Genomic DNA, 18,507 nt, shown 5'->3' on the forward strand with positions numbered 1-18,507 from the left:
CATGTGTCTCACTTTAGTTTCTCATATCGTAGTTGTAACATTCTGCAATCTTAGGCAAGCATCTTACAATACTGAGTTGATCACATAACTGTAGCTTTCATTGTCTCTCATACATATGTTCTAAATTATAAGCACATACGCATTTTTAAGTAACAGTATAGTATTTTAAAAGTAAAATTCATTATCATTAAAATACTAATATAGCATTAGAAATAGCACTTTACCATTGCAATCAGAAGAGCTTGCATTTGTAAAACGGTTCTTCCCTGACTTAGATGAAAAGCCGTCTTGGCACGTACAATAGTAACTTCCATTTGAATTTATGCATTTAGAGTGATTGCCACAGATTCCTTCATTCTCCTGACACACGATGAGATCTATATTCCATGAGACAAATGTTTATGCTTAGTATCTATAGAAAAACAGTAGAAACAATACTTTTCAAAACAAGGAATTAAACATTTATCAAGATTTTTATAGAGAAGAAAACAAAATGCAATGCTAGCATATAAACCCAACTTCCTTGTGTACAATCAAGGTATAAAAGGAAACTAAGGTATACTTCAAGGAAAAAGTAATTGTCAAGTAACTTATATTTTATTAGTATCATATAAGGAAAACTTATTCCATATAGACAAAATACTGTTGCTTCATCACTCAGCAATTATAATAATAGTGACAGCAGCATTAAAACAAAGAGTTTTATATGACTTTCTCAAGAACTCAACCACTAAACAAATGCATCTGTCTAGTTAGGTGATTTAAAGTCATCTTTTTTTAATTTATATTGATAATTGCATGATATGCTAGTGGTTCATTTTCAGTTATTTGACGGATTAACATTGACGTAACTATATAGGAACTTCAAAGTTGTTAAATTTGAATCAAGTAGTAATGTTTAACTCTATAATTTTGCAATTGCTATTTAATTAGAAAACAAATTGACCCATCTAAGCAAACCACATTTACACAAATAAGAACCAAAAAACTCCCGAACCCCCAACAACCTTATAGATATACTCAAACATTGTAACTGGACACCATTGAAACTGCTACCCCTACATGAAGCTATTGACTGCTTTAGTTCCACCTTCCTATCCATACTAAACTTTTAGGCCCCCACCAGATAAATATGTGTTCAATCTAGCTATTCCCCATGGTTAACAAAAGAAACACAATCACTACTGAAATCTACAGACAAGGCCTGGGCAACATGGATTCAGACAAGGTCCCGACCCAGTCTATCAACCTACCGAGAACTTAGAGATAAAGCAAAGAGGCAAATTAAACAAGACAAAATAAATTACTGCTCTGAAATCCAATCAAAGCACCATAATAATCTGCAAAATTTCTGGTCAGCAATAAACAATATATTTCTGCTAGGCAAAATCAGTGCACCCCACCACCACCACCACTACTAATAACTCAGATAATATTGCTACTCAATTTAATAAATACTATACTGAAACCATCTTAGCACTATCCAACAATCAAACCACTTCACCTATCAGAACTACCACTGACTCTCCCAATATTGCATCAACCTCCTCCCTGCAACCTGCAGCCACTGACACAATCAAAAACAGCTAGAAAAACTAAATAAAACCCACTATATTAGCTACAGACAACTTACCTGCTGAGTTCCTAAAACTAACAGCAGACAGAATAGTTTATCCTATATCAACAGATCCATAGCTGAACAACAAATCCCTCCCATCTGGAAAACCTCTTACATTATACCTCTACATAAAGGTGGCTCTTCAACAGATCTCTCTAACTACTGCCCAACCGCAATAGTATCACCACTGTCCAAAATACTAGAGAGGATCATTCACATGCAAGTTAATTACCTGCATACTAACAAACTTCTAAGCAACACTCCGCATGGCTTTTCACCATTTCATAGTACATCAGCTGCTCTAATGGCATTCACCAATACTATCAATTATCACAGGAAATACAATAATTGTGCATCCTCTTTCTTCCTGGACATATTAAAAGCCTTTGATATGCTTTCTCATATTAAACTTCTAAACATTCTCTCTGAACTAAACTTTTGTAATTCTACCCTAGCCTGGTTCCAGGATTACCTTACTAGATGCCAGCAAGCAGTTTCTTGTCAACAGTCTTTATCACCCCTACTGCCAGTGACTTTAGGGGGACCTTCTATCTTAGGCACACTGCTATTCTCAATATTTACAAATAACCTCCACATGTCAGCCCCACAAGCCTCTCTCATCCAATATGCAGACGACTCGACAGAGATATGTGCTACTTCCTCTATTCAAGAACTTCAAAATCTGAGGGCCGTGGCCAAGGATGAACACAGGATAGCAGCAGATTTCTTCAGCTCCACCAATTTCATTACACTGACAGGAATTAATTACTTAAAAAATTAATTTTTGAAGTAATTTTCTTTCTAAATATATTTGTTTTATATAGTTCTTGAACTATATCTAAAAAAGAAAGGAAATTTTAACAATATTCCTGTCAAAAATCACATTGGAAATTTTCCTGTCAGTTTATCAGTCTGAAATGAGTTCCAGTAAGACAAATTCTCAGGACTCCAGCATCAAGAAAGAACTTCAGTCTCTGATAGCCATAGTCCAGCAACTTACTGCTAAGATGGATAAAATGGATACTAAAATTGATACCTTCATAGAAAAAACTACAAAACAAATAGACTTGTTACATATAGACCTGCAACAACAGAAGATCCAGATGACAGGCATAGAAGAAGCTGTGAATGACATGGAAAATAGAATCCAAGAAGAGGAAATCAACACTGAGTTTCTGCTGAAACAAAATACACACTTACAAACAAAGCTGGATGACTTGGAAAATAGATCTAGGCGCAATAACATTAGGATTTTTGGACTGCCAGAAAATATTGAAGGTAACAATATTACTTCTTTTTTAACAACATGGCTCCCTAAAACTTTAGACTTACCAGAAGCATTCTCTTTTGGTATCAAAAGTGCACATAGATCTATAGCTAATAGTAACTCTAACAAAAACTATCCTAGATCAGTTATAGTTAGATTTCTATCATCTTTTGATAAAGAGATGGTTCTTAAATCTGCTTGGGCTAAAGCTCCTGTTAAGTTTAATGAGACAACTGTGCGTTTTGACAATGACTATTCTCCCTTGGTAATAGCTAAAAGAAAAGTTTTTCTGCCACTAATAAGGGAGCGTAAAAAAGCACAGTTTAAAACATACCTTCTGTTTCCTGCCAAGCTAAAAATCTTCCTTCCTGATGGTCCTAAAATTTTTGATGACTTAGACTCTGCTTTACTGTTTATCAAAAATAAGATTTTGGATAAAACAGAGGAAATGGAATGGGCTAGTCCTTCATTAAAGAGACTGGCAACTGAAACTTCGTGGAAGACTTCTGAGAGGAAGAAGAGACTAAAGAACAAATGATTTGTTCTATGTTTTTTTTCTTTTTTTTCTCCCATCATTTTACTTCATTATTAATCTTTTTAAATATAGTTCCTGCATTTCCAGAAAGCCACAAATGTTCTGAAAAAGATTTAATCAAAGTTATTCTCTGTGTGCAAAGAAATGTTTTGTTTCATAACCAGTCAAAATATCTGAGGAACTAATAACAAACTATTATTCAATTTGTTTCTCTTTCTGAAAAAGAGAAGTAAGGTCAGTAATTAGATACATTTTTTTCCTTGTTTTTCTCCTTTCCTTCTTTTCTTTGTATAAACAATGACATTCTATTTAGATTATGTATGGGTAAAGGGTGGGGGAGAGCAGGGAGAGAAGAGTAATGAAAATATGATAAATAGAATAATAACATATTTATTCCTTGTAAAAAGTTTATATGTTCTTCAAATGCTATTCCTAATTATACTTTCTTGATTATACTGCTTATGCTTGTTTGTAAATAATATGTCATGCTTTAACTAATAATAATTAGAACTAAATAATAGTAAATAATGTGTTTTATTTTTAACTCTATTAATATAAACAGTAAGTAATATTCCATTGTATATATAGAAATGCTTTTGATCATATAGACACAGTAAATAATGAGATTTGCATAGAATTGAGTTGGGACAGTGATATTGAGTTTTATTACCTATTAATAACTTTGGGCTTGATTTTACTTGCATAGAGGCTGTGGTAACCTGTGGGGTACATCAAAGGTTTTGTCATGTTTAGATGCATTAACACTGCTAAATGAATGCTTGTCACTAGTTTTTAACAAGTTTCCCGCCAAAATGTTAAGGGAGACAATCTGGGATGTGGGCTACTTCATGAACAGTGTCCTCATGCTGTTTCAAAAGCTTCAACTCTCAGAATTCTCACAGAGAAGCTGAAAGCAGTTAACCTGACCTTTCACCCAGATATCACACTGACACATCACAGATTCAGGAAGAATACTCTACCAGGAAATAGAACTGATGCAACTGTGACTATGTGAAGGAAAATGAACTCTTTGACATTTAAATGTGAGTTATTTTATATAATTACTTAAATATCTATGTTATAATTCATAAAATATGTCAATTATAATGATTTTAAATTATGCAGTTTCTTGTAGTATGTAAATGTCTTATTTTAGAAGGCATAGAAAATGAAAAATTTATTCAAGTGTTTTTGAAAATCTACCTGACTGCAGCATACTAATCTGTGTTCAAAACTTATGTTCCAAACATATACATTACTATAACTCATTTAATTCATCTGATTGACAAGCATAAATAACTTTATAACTCTATTCTGGAAGAAATTGTCTTGTGATATATTTTAAAGCAGTAGTATAGACATACAAAATGCAGATGTTTTTTATTTATTTATTTATTTTTTACAATAATGCAAGTGTTTCTGAGAACTTGCATAACTATGCAGTATGATTTATAACAACTTCTATAAATGTAATATTTTATTATATTGACAATAATGAGTATGAGTAAAATGCTCATATACAAGCAATTCAAGGTTTTTTTTTTTTCTGGAAGCTGTTAACTGCATTTACATGACAGAAAATAGATGCATCTTAATATATGTAATGTCTGAACCATATTAGCCAAAGTTTTTCATTTAAATGAATGTTAGAACTTATTTTTACATACTTTCTCTCTTCTTTCACTCTCTCTTCCTCTTTCACGTCTTTTATTTCTCTCTCCTCTTGGTTCCTAATATCAAGTTTATTTGAATGCTATTTGAATACAAGTGTATTATATCACATAGATGTATATAGTAGTATGAATAGTTTTAAAAAAGTTTATTTTAGTTTATATGATGCTGTTTTATCAAATGTGTAGTCTTGTCTTGCTAGATAATTGAATTGAAAGCTGTTAATTTAAGTTAAATATAACCAGTATTAAATTGATAAGGTGGTAGCTGAGGTACTGCTGCTTAGGGTAGGGAGTTAACTTGAGTGGTAAATACTACTCTAAGTTGGAGTTTTTAACTCCAGGCTGGATGCAAGGTTTAATCCTTACATTATTTTCACTTGTTCATTGTTATATGTATATAGTTTTGACATCCACAATATATTTTGTACACTCATTGTCACTACAAACAAAATTGAATCCTATACAAAATCCCATAAGAGATTCAATAAATACAGCTATATTTAAATGTACACCTAAAGGAGGAGATGTAACATTACTTATGTTGTTATTTGTTATTTTGATCATAAGATTCTTAAGTTTTAAAAATGCCAAATGACATCTTTAAAAGGAATTTCTTTAAACATTAATGGATTGAATAATCCATGTAAAAGGGCAAGCCTAATAAGATACATTAATTTACATAAGGCCAACTTAGTCTTCCTGCAAGAAACACATCTCTTGAAAAAAGATATTGATAAACTAGCCACAAACAAATATACAGTATTGGTTAGTTCAGAGCACACTAAGAAAAAAAGAGGAGTGGCTATTTTATGGAATAAAAGTATGCCTATTCCTAAAACCATTAAGTCTTATCAGGATGACAAAGGAATGTTTTGTATGGTTACAATACAAATTAATGTGAAGACTTACACTTTAATTAATGTATATTGGATACCTGGAATTGGTATTAATACAGTGAAACATCATCTTGATAAGATTATATCATTCTCTATAGGAGATATTATCTTAGCTGGTGACTTTAATTGTATACTACATGAAAGTGATACTACCACTATAGGAAAAAGAAGAATTACATCTAATGCAAAACATTTAAATGATTTTGCTAATTCTTATCATTTGAATGATATTAATAATCAGATAGATTCAAAATCATTACCATACACCTTTTTTCTAACAGATACAAAACTTATTCAAAAATAGATAGGGTCTTTATTTCTAACCAGATGGTAACAGATTTAATTAAATCCAAAATCATTTCATGTCCTATATCTGATCATAATTCAATTGTTTTTGAATTCATGATAATAAATATGCTCAGATCAAAAGGATACCAGCATACTTAACTCAACTAAAAGACTATAAAGAATATATACTTTCAGAAGTACAACATTTTCTAGACATAAATAATACTCCTGAAGTCTCCATTGTCTATGTTTGGGATGCCTTAAAATCATATCTATATGGACAAAGTATAAGATGGTATAATAATAAAAGGAAATCTTGGGATAAGGAATTGTTAGATATTCAAAGTAAATTAGACTCTTATAAACACAATAATAAAGAAAATATTATGGATAAGAAAGTCACTGAAGAAATAAACAAACTAAATGACAAATACAAAGAAATTTTAACTCATAAAATTAAAATAACTCTAGAGAAATACAAGTTTTTGTCTTACTCAATAAGCCCCAAATACTTACATAGACTTAAACATAAAACAAAAAGGTTGAATAAACAAAACCATATCAAAGAAATCTTTTCTCTAAGGAAAAAGAAAAATGTTTCTAGTCTACCAGAAATATTAGATGAATTTAGAAATCACTTTCACAATATTAACAATAATAACATTAACATGGAACCTAAAGATAAAATAAAGGAGTTTATAACCACAAACATGAATAAAAAGCTTAATAAACAACAGATTAAACTATTAGACAAAAGTATTTCATATACAGAGGTTATTACACAAATAAATAAGCTTAAACCAAACAAAGCACTGGGTAATGATGGTATTATACCAGAGATATATAAAATCCTTTCTAAAAGTACATATTCATTAATACATAAGGTTTTTATTTTGGCCCAAACTGAGTTAATAACCCACCCATCTTGGCAATATACATTTATTTCAACAATTTTAAAACCTAATAAAGATCCAACTAGATGTACTTCATATCGGCCCATCTCATTACTTAATGTTGATTATAAAATGTTTATGAGTATTTTTACTGATAGATTGAAGACAATCATTCCTGGCATTATAGATATAGATCAGACAGGCTTCATTGTAAATAGAAATACTTTTGATAATATAAGAAGAACTTTAACATTAATTGATTTTGCAAATAGGAAAAAGAAAGATTTAACACTTATTAGTCTTGATATAAGTTCAGCATTTGATTCAGTAAGTTGGGACTATCTGTTTACCTTACTGAAGTGCACAAACTTCTCAGATGCATTTGTAAATCTAATTGAGCATTTATATAAAGGAACGTTGGCTTATATTAAGGTAGGAACATATGTTTCACAAAAAATACCCATTCTTAAAGGTACAAAACAAGGATGTCCACTTTCTCCACTATTATTCACTTTAGTAATGGAGCCTTGGGCTAATTTGATCAGAAACAGTACTGACATAGAGGGTTTTGAAATAAATGAAAATACAACATCCAAAATTCAACTTTTTGCAGATGATGTTCTAATTACATCAGCAGGATCTAATTCTTCTATGCAGTCTCTATTTGATAAAATGATGAATTTTAAAAGTATTTCTGGTTTAATATTCAATGAAGAAAAAACTAAACTACTACCTATATATACACAAAAAAATATTCTCATTAGTAATTTTACTAAATATGTACCCAGTTCAGGTCAGATAACTTATTTAGGTATAATACTATCTAAAGATATTAAATCTATTATATATAATAATTATAATACCTGCTTTCATAATATACAAAATCTTTTTAATACCTGGAATAATATGTTTTTTACTATGGAGGAGAGACTTACAATTATTAAAATGATAATATTCCCCAAGATTTTATACTTAATACAATCAATAATACTTCCACCTACAAAAATAATTATCAAGAAACTGAATACACTAATGTTAAATTTCCTATGGGCACCTAATAGACCTAGGATTGCATTAAAGAAACATACTAATAGCTGGTCTCAAGGGGTATTTCTTTTCCAGACTTTAATTTATATACTATTTCTTCTATTGTAAAAGTTATTACTTTATTAATAGATCAGTCATATGTCGCAAAATGGAAAGATTATTGGGAGCTAATTAGTATGCACTTCATGAAAATCTCCTTAACACATAAAAATATGATTGTAAATAACTCCATGTTATGGTTACTAAAGGAATTTTGTACTTCACCTATTACACCTAAACATATGGTTTGTTACCCATTAAATATTATTATTGGTTATCGTAACTTTATATTCATGCACCCTAAGTATAGGGAATGGAATTTTATTATATTCCCTATAATGTATACTCAGGGTATGCTTTTGTTATCTACTTCTGAAGGAACTCATTTAGCTATAGATAATGATCTAAAGTACTGGTATCAGTTGATATCTGATAATAAAGTTAAAAATCTAGATTTCTTAAAACAAGAATTTGATCTAAGAGAAACTTGCTGGTTAGAGGTTCAGACCTTTAGACAACATCTCATTGATAGAATAGATCTAATGTCTATAACAGTTAAAGAATCTATTCCAACACTGATTGATTACTTGATATTAAATTTACAACATAAAGTTTCTGATAAAGGTAAACTTTCATACATACATAAAATTATCAGACAAGAAACTTTTTACAGTGTAGATACATACTGGAATTATTTCACTTCTATTAATGGGGACCCACCAAATAAACAAGATAAACAATATATATTGGAATCTGCTTATAGAACTACGTCTTCCATTGTCTGGAGACTTTATACATGGAAAATTTTACATAGATGTTTTTATACACCTTTGATGATGAGTAAAATAAATAATAAAGATAATCTATGTAAGAGATGTAATGTAGAAATTAATGCTGACTGGGCCCATATGTTTTATGACTGTATAAAATTGAAAGAATACTGGAAATCAGTTAATGAATTTTTGCAGGCTCTTTTTACAGATAATTTCATTATTTCTAAATCTCTTATATTATTCAACACACCTGTACCTCAAAGTGTTAAAAAGGTTAAGCTTCCCTTGTTATGGTCTATTTTAGCAGTGGCTAGGAAAATAATAACCAGAAATTGGATTTCAGATACACCTCCTTCGTTCAATGAATTTAAAAATGTTATGAATATAGTGTGCCATATGGAAATAAACACAATTAAGTCAAGAACAACTAGAAAGACATCTTATTATATTGTATGGGATAATTTACAAAATTTGTTAAAAAAATCCTAATTTTAATAGCATGGTATTTTAGTTTAATTAATTGATCTGATTGTAGTGGATGTCATTGTAAATACTTTAGTTGTTTTGTTGAATGTTATAATCATATTTATTTTTAATTACTTGTATAAAATTGTTATGATATTTCTCTTGTATGTTAAAACAATAAACCTGTTTTAAATAAAAAAAAGAACTTCAAAATCTAACAAAAGAATAATTTCTGGTGGTAGTGTCCTGGCTCACAAACACTGAACTAATATTAAACCCCCAAAAAGCAAACTTATGATCTTTCATCCCAATAAAGCAGTCTCTCCCACTAACACTTTCAATGTTGCATCACCAAATAACACCATAATCTCCCCATCACCTCAGACCAAACATTTAGGAGTTGAAATTGATTGCAAACTAAAATTTGATATTCACATTCCCCAAACTGTAAAGGAAGTACATAAAAAACACTCAACATTGTATAGGAAAAAACACTAGTTCACTAAAAATACTAAGACTTCTATTGCCCAAACTCATTTAATCTCCACACTACTGTACGCAGCTCCCATACTCACAAATCTAAAAAAATCTATTTTGCAAAACTTGAATCCTGTTATAACAAAATTATATGCTACAAACGTACCTGCTAGAACTCACCATTGTATAACACTCAAGCAACTCAATTGGCTAGAGCTCCCCCATCTCCTTCACTACACCCAGGTAACCACAGCCCGTAAAATCCTCCATGAACCTGAGAAAACACCTGCTCTGCAAATATTACTTCACCCATATCCACTAAAAGAACCTTGCACTCCACTAACTAATACCACATAAAAATCAGAGCATCCAAAAATCAAGCAGGTGATTCCTTCTTCTCAAATTATGTAGGAACAATCTGGAATAAACTACCAGAAAATATTACAACCACTACATCAATAGCCCAGTTAAAAAAAACACTAAAAACCCACTTATTCAACAAATGTCTGTATCTCTACTCCTGACTAACATCTCTCTCTGACCTTACTGCTATCTTACTTCACTTACAGACTACAACAACTCCTTCTGTAAATTCTATAGAAAATTCTGACTACACCACCTTCCTCTGTCTACTCTAATTACCCATGCCTCATTGCATACTAACATTTCTCAATACTATTATACTGTAGAGGTTTATGAAATATTATGACTACAGTTGCAATCTATTTGAAAAATATTTGAAATTGGGGAATGGTAGACAACAAGCAGTTCATTGGGACAACAACCTATCCTCACTGCTGCCTATTACCACAGGAGTACCACAAGGGTCCATTCTGGGACCCCTTCAATTCTCCATCTTCATTAATGATCTCCACAGCATATGCCAAGATGCAACTGTTATGCAATATGCTGATGACTCAACATTAGTCTGCTCAGCCAGCGACCCACACAGACTCCTCTCTATTACCTAAACAGCTTTCCAAATTACAGAAACCTGGTTTCTTAACAGAAAAATATTACTTAATCCCAAAAAGACCAAACTGTTGCTATTTAAACCAAACAAATCCACCTCAATGCCCAATGCATTCAATATTGTGCCCAGAGATGGAACTATCATCTCTACAGGCACTCATACTGAACTGCTAGGAGTGACCATTGACAACAACCTCAATTTGATCTACACATAAATCAAATTATTAAAAACATTCACGAAACACTGGGCAGTCTTTATGAAAACAAACCATTTCTAACCCAACCTGCTAGAATAACCATAGCTCAAACCCACCTCCTCTCCACACTATTCTAAGCATCTCCCATCTTCACCAACCTACCCAAAACTGAAATGGCCAAGCTTAACATCTGCTACAATCAAATTCCCAAATTTGCTACTGCTGTCCCCTACAGTGCCCACCACTGTTATTCACTAAATCAACTTAATTGGCTTGAATTCCCAAATCTTCTCTCATTCCATCAACTTTCTTTTGCCCATAAACTCCTGCTGCTACCTGAAAAAAAACAGCACTATTTAACCTACTTAAACTACAAACTAATACCAGACAAATTTGCTCTAGTGATAAAAGACTAATCAAGGTGACAAAAAGTAATAACACAGCAGGTGACTCCCTCTTCTCTAACTACATATGTAAAATTTGGAACTCATTACCTTCTGCTATTACCTCAGCCAACTCAATGGTTACATTCAAAAAACTACTAAAAGAACACCTAAAACTCACATGGCTATGCCCTTGTTACCCACCAAGATAACCCATATCACACACACCCTCTGACCCACACGTGTGCTCCTTTTCTCTTCTATCCCTTGAAGAAGAATCGTGACTCCTCTGTATAGTGCCTCACCTGCGAACACCCACACCAACAGTCCACAATTATACACATTCCAACTTCAAATCCAACCACTTCTCACAAAACTAACCCTAACATACTCTCCCAACCCACTTTTATGTACATTTGTCTCAATCAGTGTTATTACTGGAAACAAATACATTCTAAGTACTACTTTACTCTAACTTATGAACTATGGAATGTTGTTAAAACTTGCGACTACCAATGAATATTGTACTTTGTAACTTTAAAACTATGGAATCTTATTAAATCATGTGTTTTCCTATTATACTTGTTTGTTATGTAGAAATCTCATACTTGTTTGTGGTTAGTCTGTGGAGCTTTTCTCCCCGGGCCTCCGCTGAAAATGGACATGTATCCAGTCGGACTCTCCCGGTCAACAAATGTAAAATAAATAAATAAATAAATAAATACAATTTAGTCTTTCAATGTATCATGATGTAATGACTTTTATGCTTACCTGTTTAAATTTGGGTTACCTAGCATTTGTCTAAACTTATTGTGTATTACCTAACTTAGCCTAAGCTAGTATTTTACTTCTTGTACTATGTATACTACTGATTTAGTGTATTTCGGTATATTCAATGTGGAGCTTTTCTCCAGGGCCTCCACTGAAAAAGGACATGTGTCCAGTTAGACTTCCCTGGTAAACAAATGTAAAATAAATTAAAAATAAATAAAATTATTTTTAAATTGTCCTTCCTCTGCATATCTCCAAATTGCATATGATAGTACTGCATACCTATTTGCAGTTCTCATCAATGAATCTGTTTCAGAACAAGCAGTTTTAGAAAATGGATACTAAGGATTGGAAGGATGGGTGGATGGGTGAACGGCCACTTCTGATATAGCATGTGTGGATTATACAAAATCAAAGCTGCCATTTTAATCATTGCAGCCTGATGCTTTTGTCTCAGTTTGCTTGTGATCTTCAGCTTTTTTGAAATAAGCCTTTCTTAAACTGTCTTTATTCTTTCCAGAGATGTTATATGACTTTTATGACTTTTTGAGATTGTGCTTTGCCTTTATAAATTCTATTACTTTTGCTCTTGCAAAACTGATTCTCTCCTTTTTCTTTTTTTTTTTGTTACAGATAATACAGTTTCCCTCTCAGTGTGTGTACTTGCACATGTGGATGAAATCTCCAAAATATCTGCAAACACTACCAGATATTTCTAAATGAGTATGTTTTCCCTGATGTTTTGCTACCTGTACCCCTCTGCTAAAGCATTTATCCTGTCTGGAAAGTGAACTGACACTTTGTATTGCACACATTAATACACTCAGTTTTCTTTCCTCTTGTTCCTGAGGTTTTATTTGTAACACAGTAATCTGTGATAATGTAACATACCTTCAAGTATACTGTCAGCTTTAATTAAAGCCTTTACTTGACTTTCCCACACAGACAGCTGTGCAATGATTTTATTTAATATTTGTATCTAATACCCGTGGTGGTGGTGCTGCGGTATCGTTGTCGCCTCACAGTAAGATGCTGTCTGGTTCGATTCTCAGCTAGACTGTCTTCTGCATGGAGACGTGCATGAATGTGCGTACCTTCATTGAAGGTTGTGCATCAGAGCTGGTAACTTGGCACGTAAAAATCAATTACCAATCATTAGCGGATCGGAGTTCCGCTGTGGCGACCCCTAACCGGGAAAAGCCAAAAGACACAACAATCTAATGCACTTTAACTGCATTTTTTGTATATAATATATTATATTATATTATTTATTGACATTTGATTGCAAGGGAAGCCCAATTGAGTAGAAGCCCATTTTCAGCCCAGACCCGAGGAGAAAAGCTCCAGACTATGACAACACACTTTCATAACAGTAATAAAACAGTCTACAAAAATAAAAACAAAACATCTGCAGGTTAAATAAGTATAACAAATTAGAAATAAAATACATTGGTTATATTTAATAATTGATACAAATTATATGACAATCATTTAATATTTCAAGAATTTTTAGACAGTATGTAGAAAAATTAAAGGTAAGTTAGCCTAAAACAAACAGGAATTGCAATATTAAGTGAGGGAAAATCAGGCTTATGGTATATTTAGAGAGAAATTCAGGGAAGAGAATTTGATTGAAGCAAGAAAGTAAGTGAAAAAGGGAGAGTAAGGTGGTATAAGGTATATTATTATGAGACAAATGAATAGAATAAAATTGCAGAACACCTTATAACTTCACTGATATTCATAAATCATAGTTCTTGCTTATTAAATATCAATAGTTTCCACTTTGGATTACTTGAAACAGTTGAACTGGGCTGTTGGCAGTACTCAAACAGAATCATAATTGTTAGATATAGGAGTATGACAGCTATGAAAACAACATAGCAATAAAAACAACCCATAAAAAATGTTTCATGTAATGTCAACAATTCCCAAACATGCAGTCCAACACTCTTTCTTAACTTTGAAATTCAGTACAAAAGAAACAATAAAAATGAAGGCACTTATAAAACTTTAATATACAAATGATAAAACAATGGTTAAGGGCTTTCGTCCCTATCACAAATAGGACTTCTTCAGAACCATATGTGCAACTTAAAACACAGATTAAATATCTTCCCCAATTCCATTACATGTATGGGCATAAATCAATCACAAATCAAATTACTAATAGCAATTTAATTAAGTTATCACTAACTTAATAAAATAAAATGCTTATCTCGAAAAAGGCATATGTAAACATAGAAATGTATATGATTAAAAAATGCAATAAATACTAAAAAATTAAAATAGTAATACATAATATATACCATAAACTATATTAGACCTTATTTTTAATACTGGGGCAATAGAAACTTGATCATTCAAGCAATACCAACAAGTAGCATCAATCTTTAATTGCCAAATCAGTTCTCATTCTTCTAAACTAAATTACCAAGACCCTCCCCTTACATCATTGTGTACAACTTCCAGGAGACCAAACAGAAACTTAGCAGTATTACATTCCAAAGTGTGCTTAAATAGTACATTATTCAAATTGTTTCTTGAAATTGTATACAAATGTTTGTATATCCTTTTTCTAAATATTCTTTCACTCTTCCCCAAATAGAATTTGAAACAAACCATAAAAATAGCTAAATGCACCACTCCTTTAGTGCCACTATTTCCAGGGGTGTGATATATCCCATGAAAGAAATTGTCAAAAAAATTATATGTTTTCCAAAATATAGGGGCATTGGTTACATGCCCCACATTTCTGCATACCTCAATGTTCTTTAGTATTAACATTAAAGGGTGCTCAGAAAGGTATTTACAAATCCTTGCTGTCTTAAAAACAAAATTAGGTTTCCCACCAAGTATATTAAAAAGCTTATCATTCACCTTAAAATATTCCAATTATTATAAACAATGGTTTTAAATTTATTTGAACAGGAATTAAATGTGAGAACTAATGAGCTAGTATAGTCATTCCTTTCCTGAATGTTCATTGTCTCTATAATTTCATGGGGCGTATGTGCAACTCCCAACAAAGGGACATATATAGTACCCCAAACTTTAAAAAAAACATTGTTAATGTTATTCAAAAAATGGGGTAGATAGTTTCTATCCAGAAACATATCAACTATTTTTTCTACCTAAGTCAAAAAAAGTATATTTTAAAGGTGAATGATGAGCTTTTTCAAGATACTTGATGGGAAACCTAATTTTGTTTTTTAAGACAACAAGGAATGGTAAATACCTTTTTGAGCACCCTTTAAATGTTAATACTAAAGACTGTAGAGGTATGCGAAAATGTGGGTCATGTAACCAATGCCCCTATATTTTGGAACACCATATATATATATTTTTTTAATTTCCCTCATAGGGCATGTGAGGGGAGGATCTTGGGAACTAAATGTAGAAGAAAGAGTATTGATTTGGCAGTTAAAGCTTGGTGCTACTTGCGGTTATAGCTTGAGTGATCAAGTTGCTATTGCTCCAGTATTAAAAATAAGGTCTAATATAGTTTAGAGTGCATTATATATTACTATTTGATTTTCTATAGTATTTATTGTATTTATTAATCATATGAATTTCTATGTTTATGTATGTCTTTTTGGAGATAAGTATTTTATTTCATTACGTTTATTATAAGTTAATTAAATTGCTACTAGTAATGAGCTTTTTAAAAAAAAATCAATTGATTTGTGATTGCTTTATGACCGTACATGTGATGGAATTCGGAAAGATATTTAAGCTGTGTTTTAAGATGTACATATGGTTCTGAAGAAGTCCCATTTGTGATATAGATGAAAGTGCTTAATCCTTGTTTCATCACTTGTATATTAAAGTTTTATAAGTGTGCTCATTTTTATTGTTTTTGCACTGAATTCCCAAGTTAAGAAAGCATGTTGGACTGCATGTTTGGGAAATATTGACTCTGTGAGCCGTTTTTTTTTTTTTTTTTTTTTTTACAGATTTATTTTGTTGGTTTGGTCTAGTGAATGGACAGTCTGCATGGACACATGCTGTTTTTCTGCTGTGTTTCTTGGTTTTTATTCTCGGCATGGTAGTGCCTCTTCCCAGACTGCAGGGCAGACCATCTTTCATTTTTAAAAAATGGGAACTGCTCATATTTGAATTGCTATGGTTAATAATAACAGATTTGATGTCTTTCCTTCTTTCGATGAAACTGGGCAAGATAATGTTAGCTCTCAAGTTGAACTCACACAATTAATAGGTTTGCTGAGCCAGCAAGTCATTTTTTATCGACTAATTTTGAAAAATTGCTTCAAATAACTCCCCAGCAGGATAAGTGATAAGTTCAGTCCACCACCAGAGGAAGTCCTAGGGTGGTAGCCAATGCTTTGGCAAGCATGAGTGGTGTTGAGAGACTTATAACTGGTAATAATGCCAAGGATGATCTTGATGAAAGAAATTTTAGACCTGCTTATCACAGAATAGATTTACATATGTGGTTTAAAAACGACTTGGGTTTCAATTCAGCTGAACCTTGCAATTTTAATTGATCTTTTAATACTATGCTGGCATCATTTACAAGGAAACTGAATATGGTACATATTCGACAGGTGGACAATATGTATTTGGCTGAAAGTATTAAATTCAAAACGGTATGTAAGGGTTTATTGGTTTGTAAATTTCCAAATGGACTGGTATATGGTAGTAATGAATATAATGAACTTATTAAAATGTTTGATAGACATGAATTGGAATTAATGCAGTTTATTGTTAAATGGCATAATATGCAGATATAAAAATTCCTTGAAGAAAAAAATGTTTTGAATGATAACATCACCATTGATTTATTGTTTGAACATAACTTTACTAGATATGACAGCATATTTAAAAAGGTAGAACAGCAACTTAATATTAATTTAAATAAACAACAAAATAAATTATTAAGGGACAAGACTGACTATATGCACCATGAGGTATACCCTATACCCAAATGGGTGATTTAGAACCTAATGTTATTAAAAATGAATGTAATTTGAGTGTACTACCAACTATTCAAATGGTAGCTGAACAGAATAGTACCCCTGAAATTAATGGAGAAAGGGCTTTTGATTTTAATTTTGATGTTAAATTTCCACCATTAAGAAGATCTGAAAGACATCACAACAATTAAGGGTTTAACAATATAGTTAATGCCCAAAATGAAGAAGTTTTTTAGCCCACACACTGGATGCTGTTGAGAGAAAGAGGAAAACCAGGTGGAGGGGACACAAGAGGAACATTTGGAATCATTAACATTTCAGAGTTTTTTTAGTAATAACAAGGAAGATATTTAGGTAAGACATGGGGGGTATTGTGCACATATTTAAAGGATTTAATATTCTCAGATACACTGGTTTAGATTTTTCAGTGACTCATTTCAAATTGTTTATTAAAGGGTGGAAATTTGTACCTACAGTATCTATGAATCTACCTGATACTTTGATAGAGTTAAACTTATTTACGAAGAAAATGAATATGAAATTATTGTTTACTCCTCTGATATAGTTGACAATGCAAACGTATAACCTTTTAGTAATTTTAAAAGAAAAAGTATATATAACCCTGCCCTTAATAGTACACTTGCAATTTTTGAAAAAGCTTTAGAAAAAAAAGTGTATGAACTTAATGATAAACAGAAGCTCATAAGATTTAATTTAACTAAAGATGAAAGTAAATTGATTAAAGACATCAGAGAGAATGTGCATGCTTGAGTTATTAAACCAGATAAGGGAGGGGTATTGTTATTATAGATAGAACTGACTATACCAAGCCGATTTCTAATATGTTGCACAATGCCAGTAAATATACTAGTGCAACTCTGAATGAGAGAAACATAACCAGCAGGAAAATTGATTTATTTCTTGATGATGCTGTACTACAAGGAGTGATTACCCCTGATATATACAATTGTTTACCTGATAAACACCCTTGGTTCCAGCTGTCTTTGAGATCCCCAAGATCCATAAAAATGTTGTTTTACCCCCTTCAGACTGATTGTCTCAGGACAAAATTCAAAATAATACACACTAGCTACATTTTTGAATCATTTAATGAAGGGGTCCCTAAACAACTACAGTACATTTTACAAGATTCCTGGGATTTTCTTACAAAGAGTCAGTCACAATTCTTTAACATACAGGCTAGTTTTTGTACAACACATTTTGTGGATTTATTTATGAGCATCCCCCATGAAGAGAGTCTTCAGCTGTTTCCTTC

At 31.8% G+C, this 18,507-nt stretch overlaps 1 protein-coding gene across 1 annotated transcript in view; it reads right to left on the bottom strand.

Annotated features, from left to right (window-relative positions):
* Positions 1-371, bottom strand: part of LOC122810730 (latent-transforming growth factor beta-binding protein 1-like) — a 573,718-nt gene extending 573,347 nt beyond the window's left edge. Inside the window, exon 1 of the mRNA XM_044082294.1 lies at positions 225-371. The gene's annotated coding sequence lies outside the window, so the exon portion shown is untranslated. The remainder of the gene's footprint in view (positions 1-224) is intronic.
* Between the last annotated feature and the right edge of the window lie 18,136 nt (positions 372-18,507).

The sequence above is a fragment of the Protopterus annectens genome, chromosome 9.part0 (assembly GCF_019279795.1).
Source record: "Protopterus annectens isolate FY-2018-M chromosome 9.part0, PAN1.0, whole genome shotgun sequence".
Taxonomy (NCBI): domain Eukaryota; kingdom Metazoa; phylum Chordata; order Ceratodontiformes; family Protopteridae; genus Protopterus; species Protopterus annectens.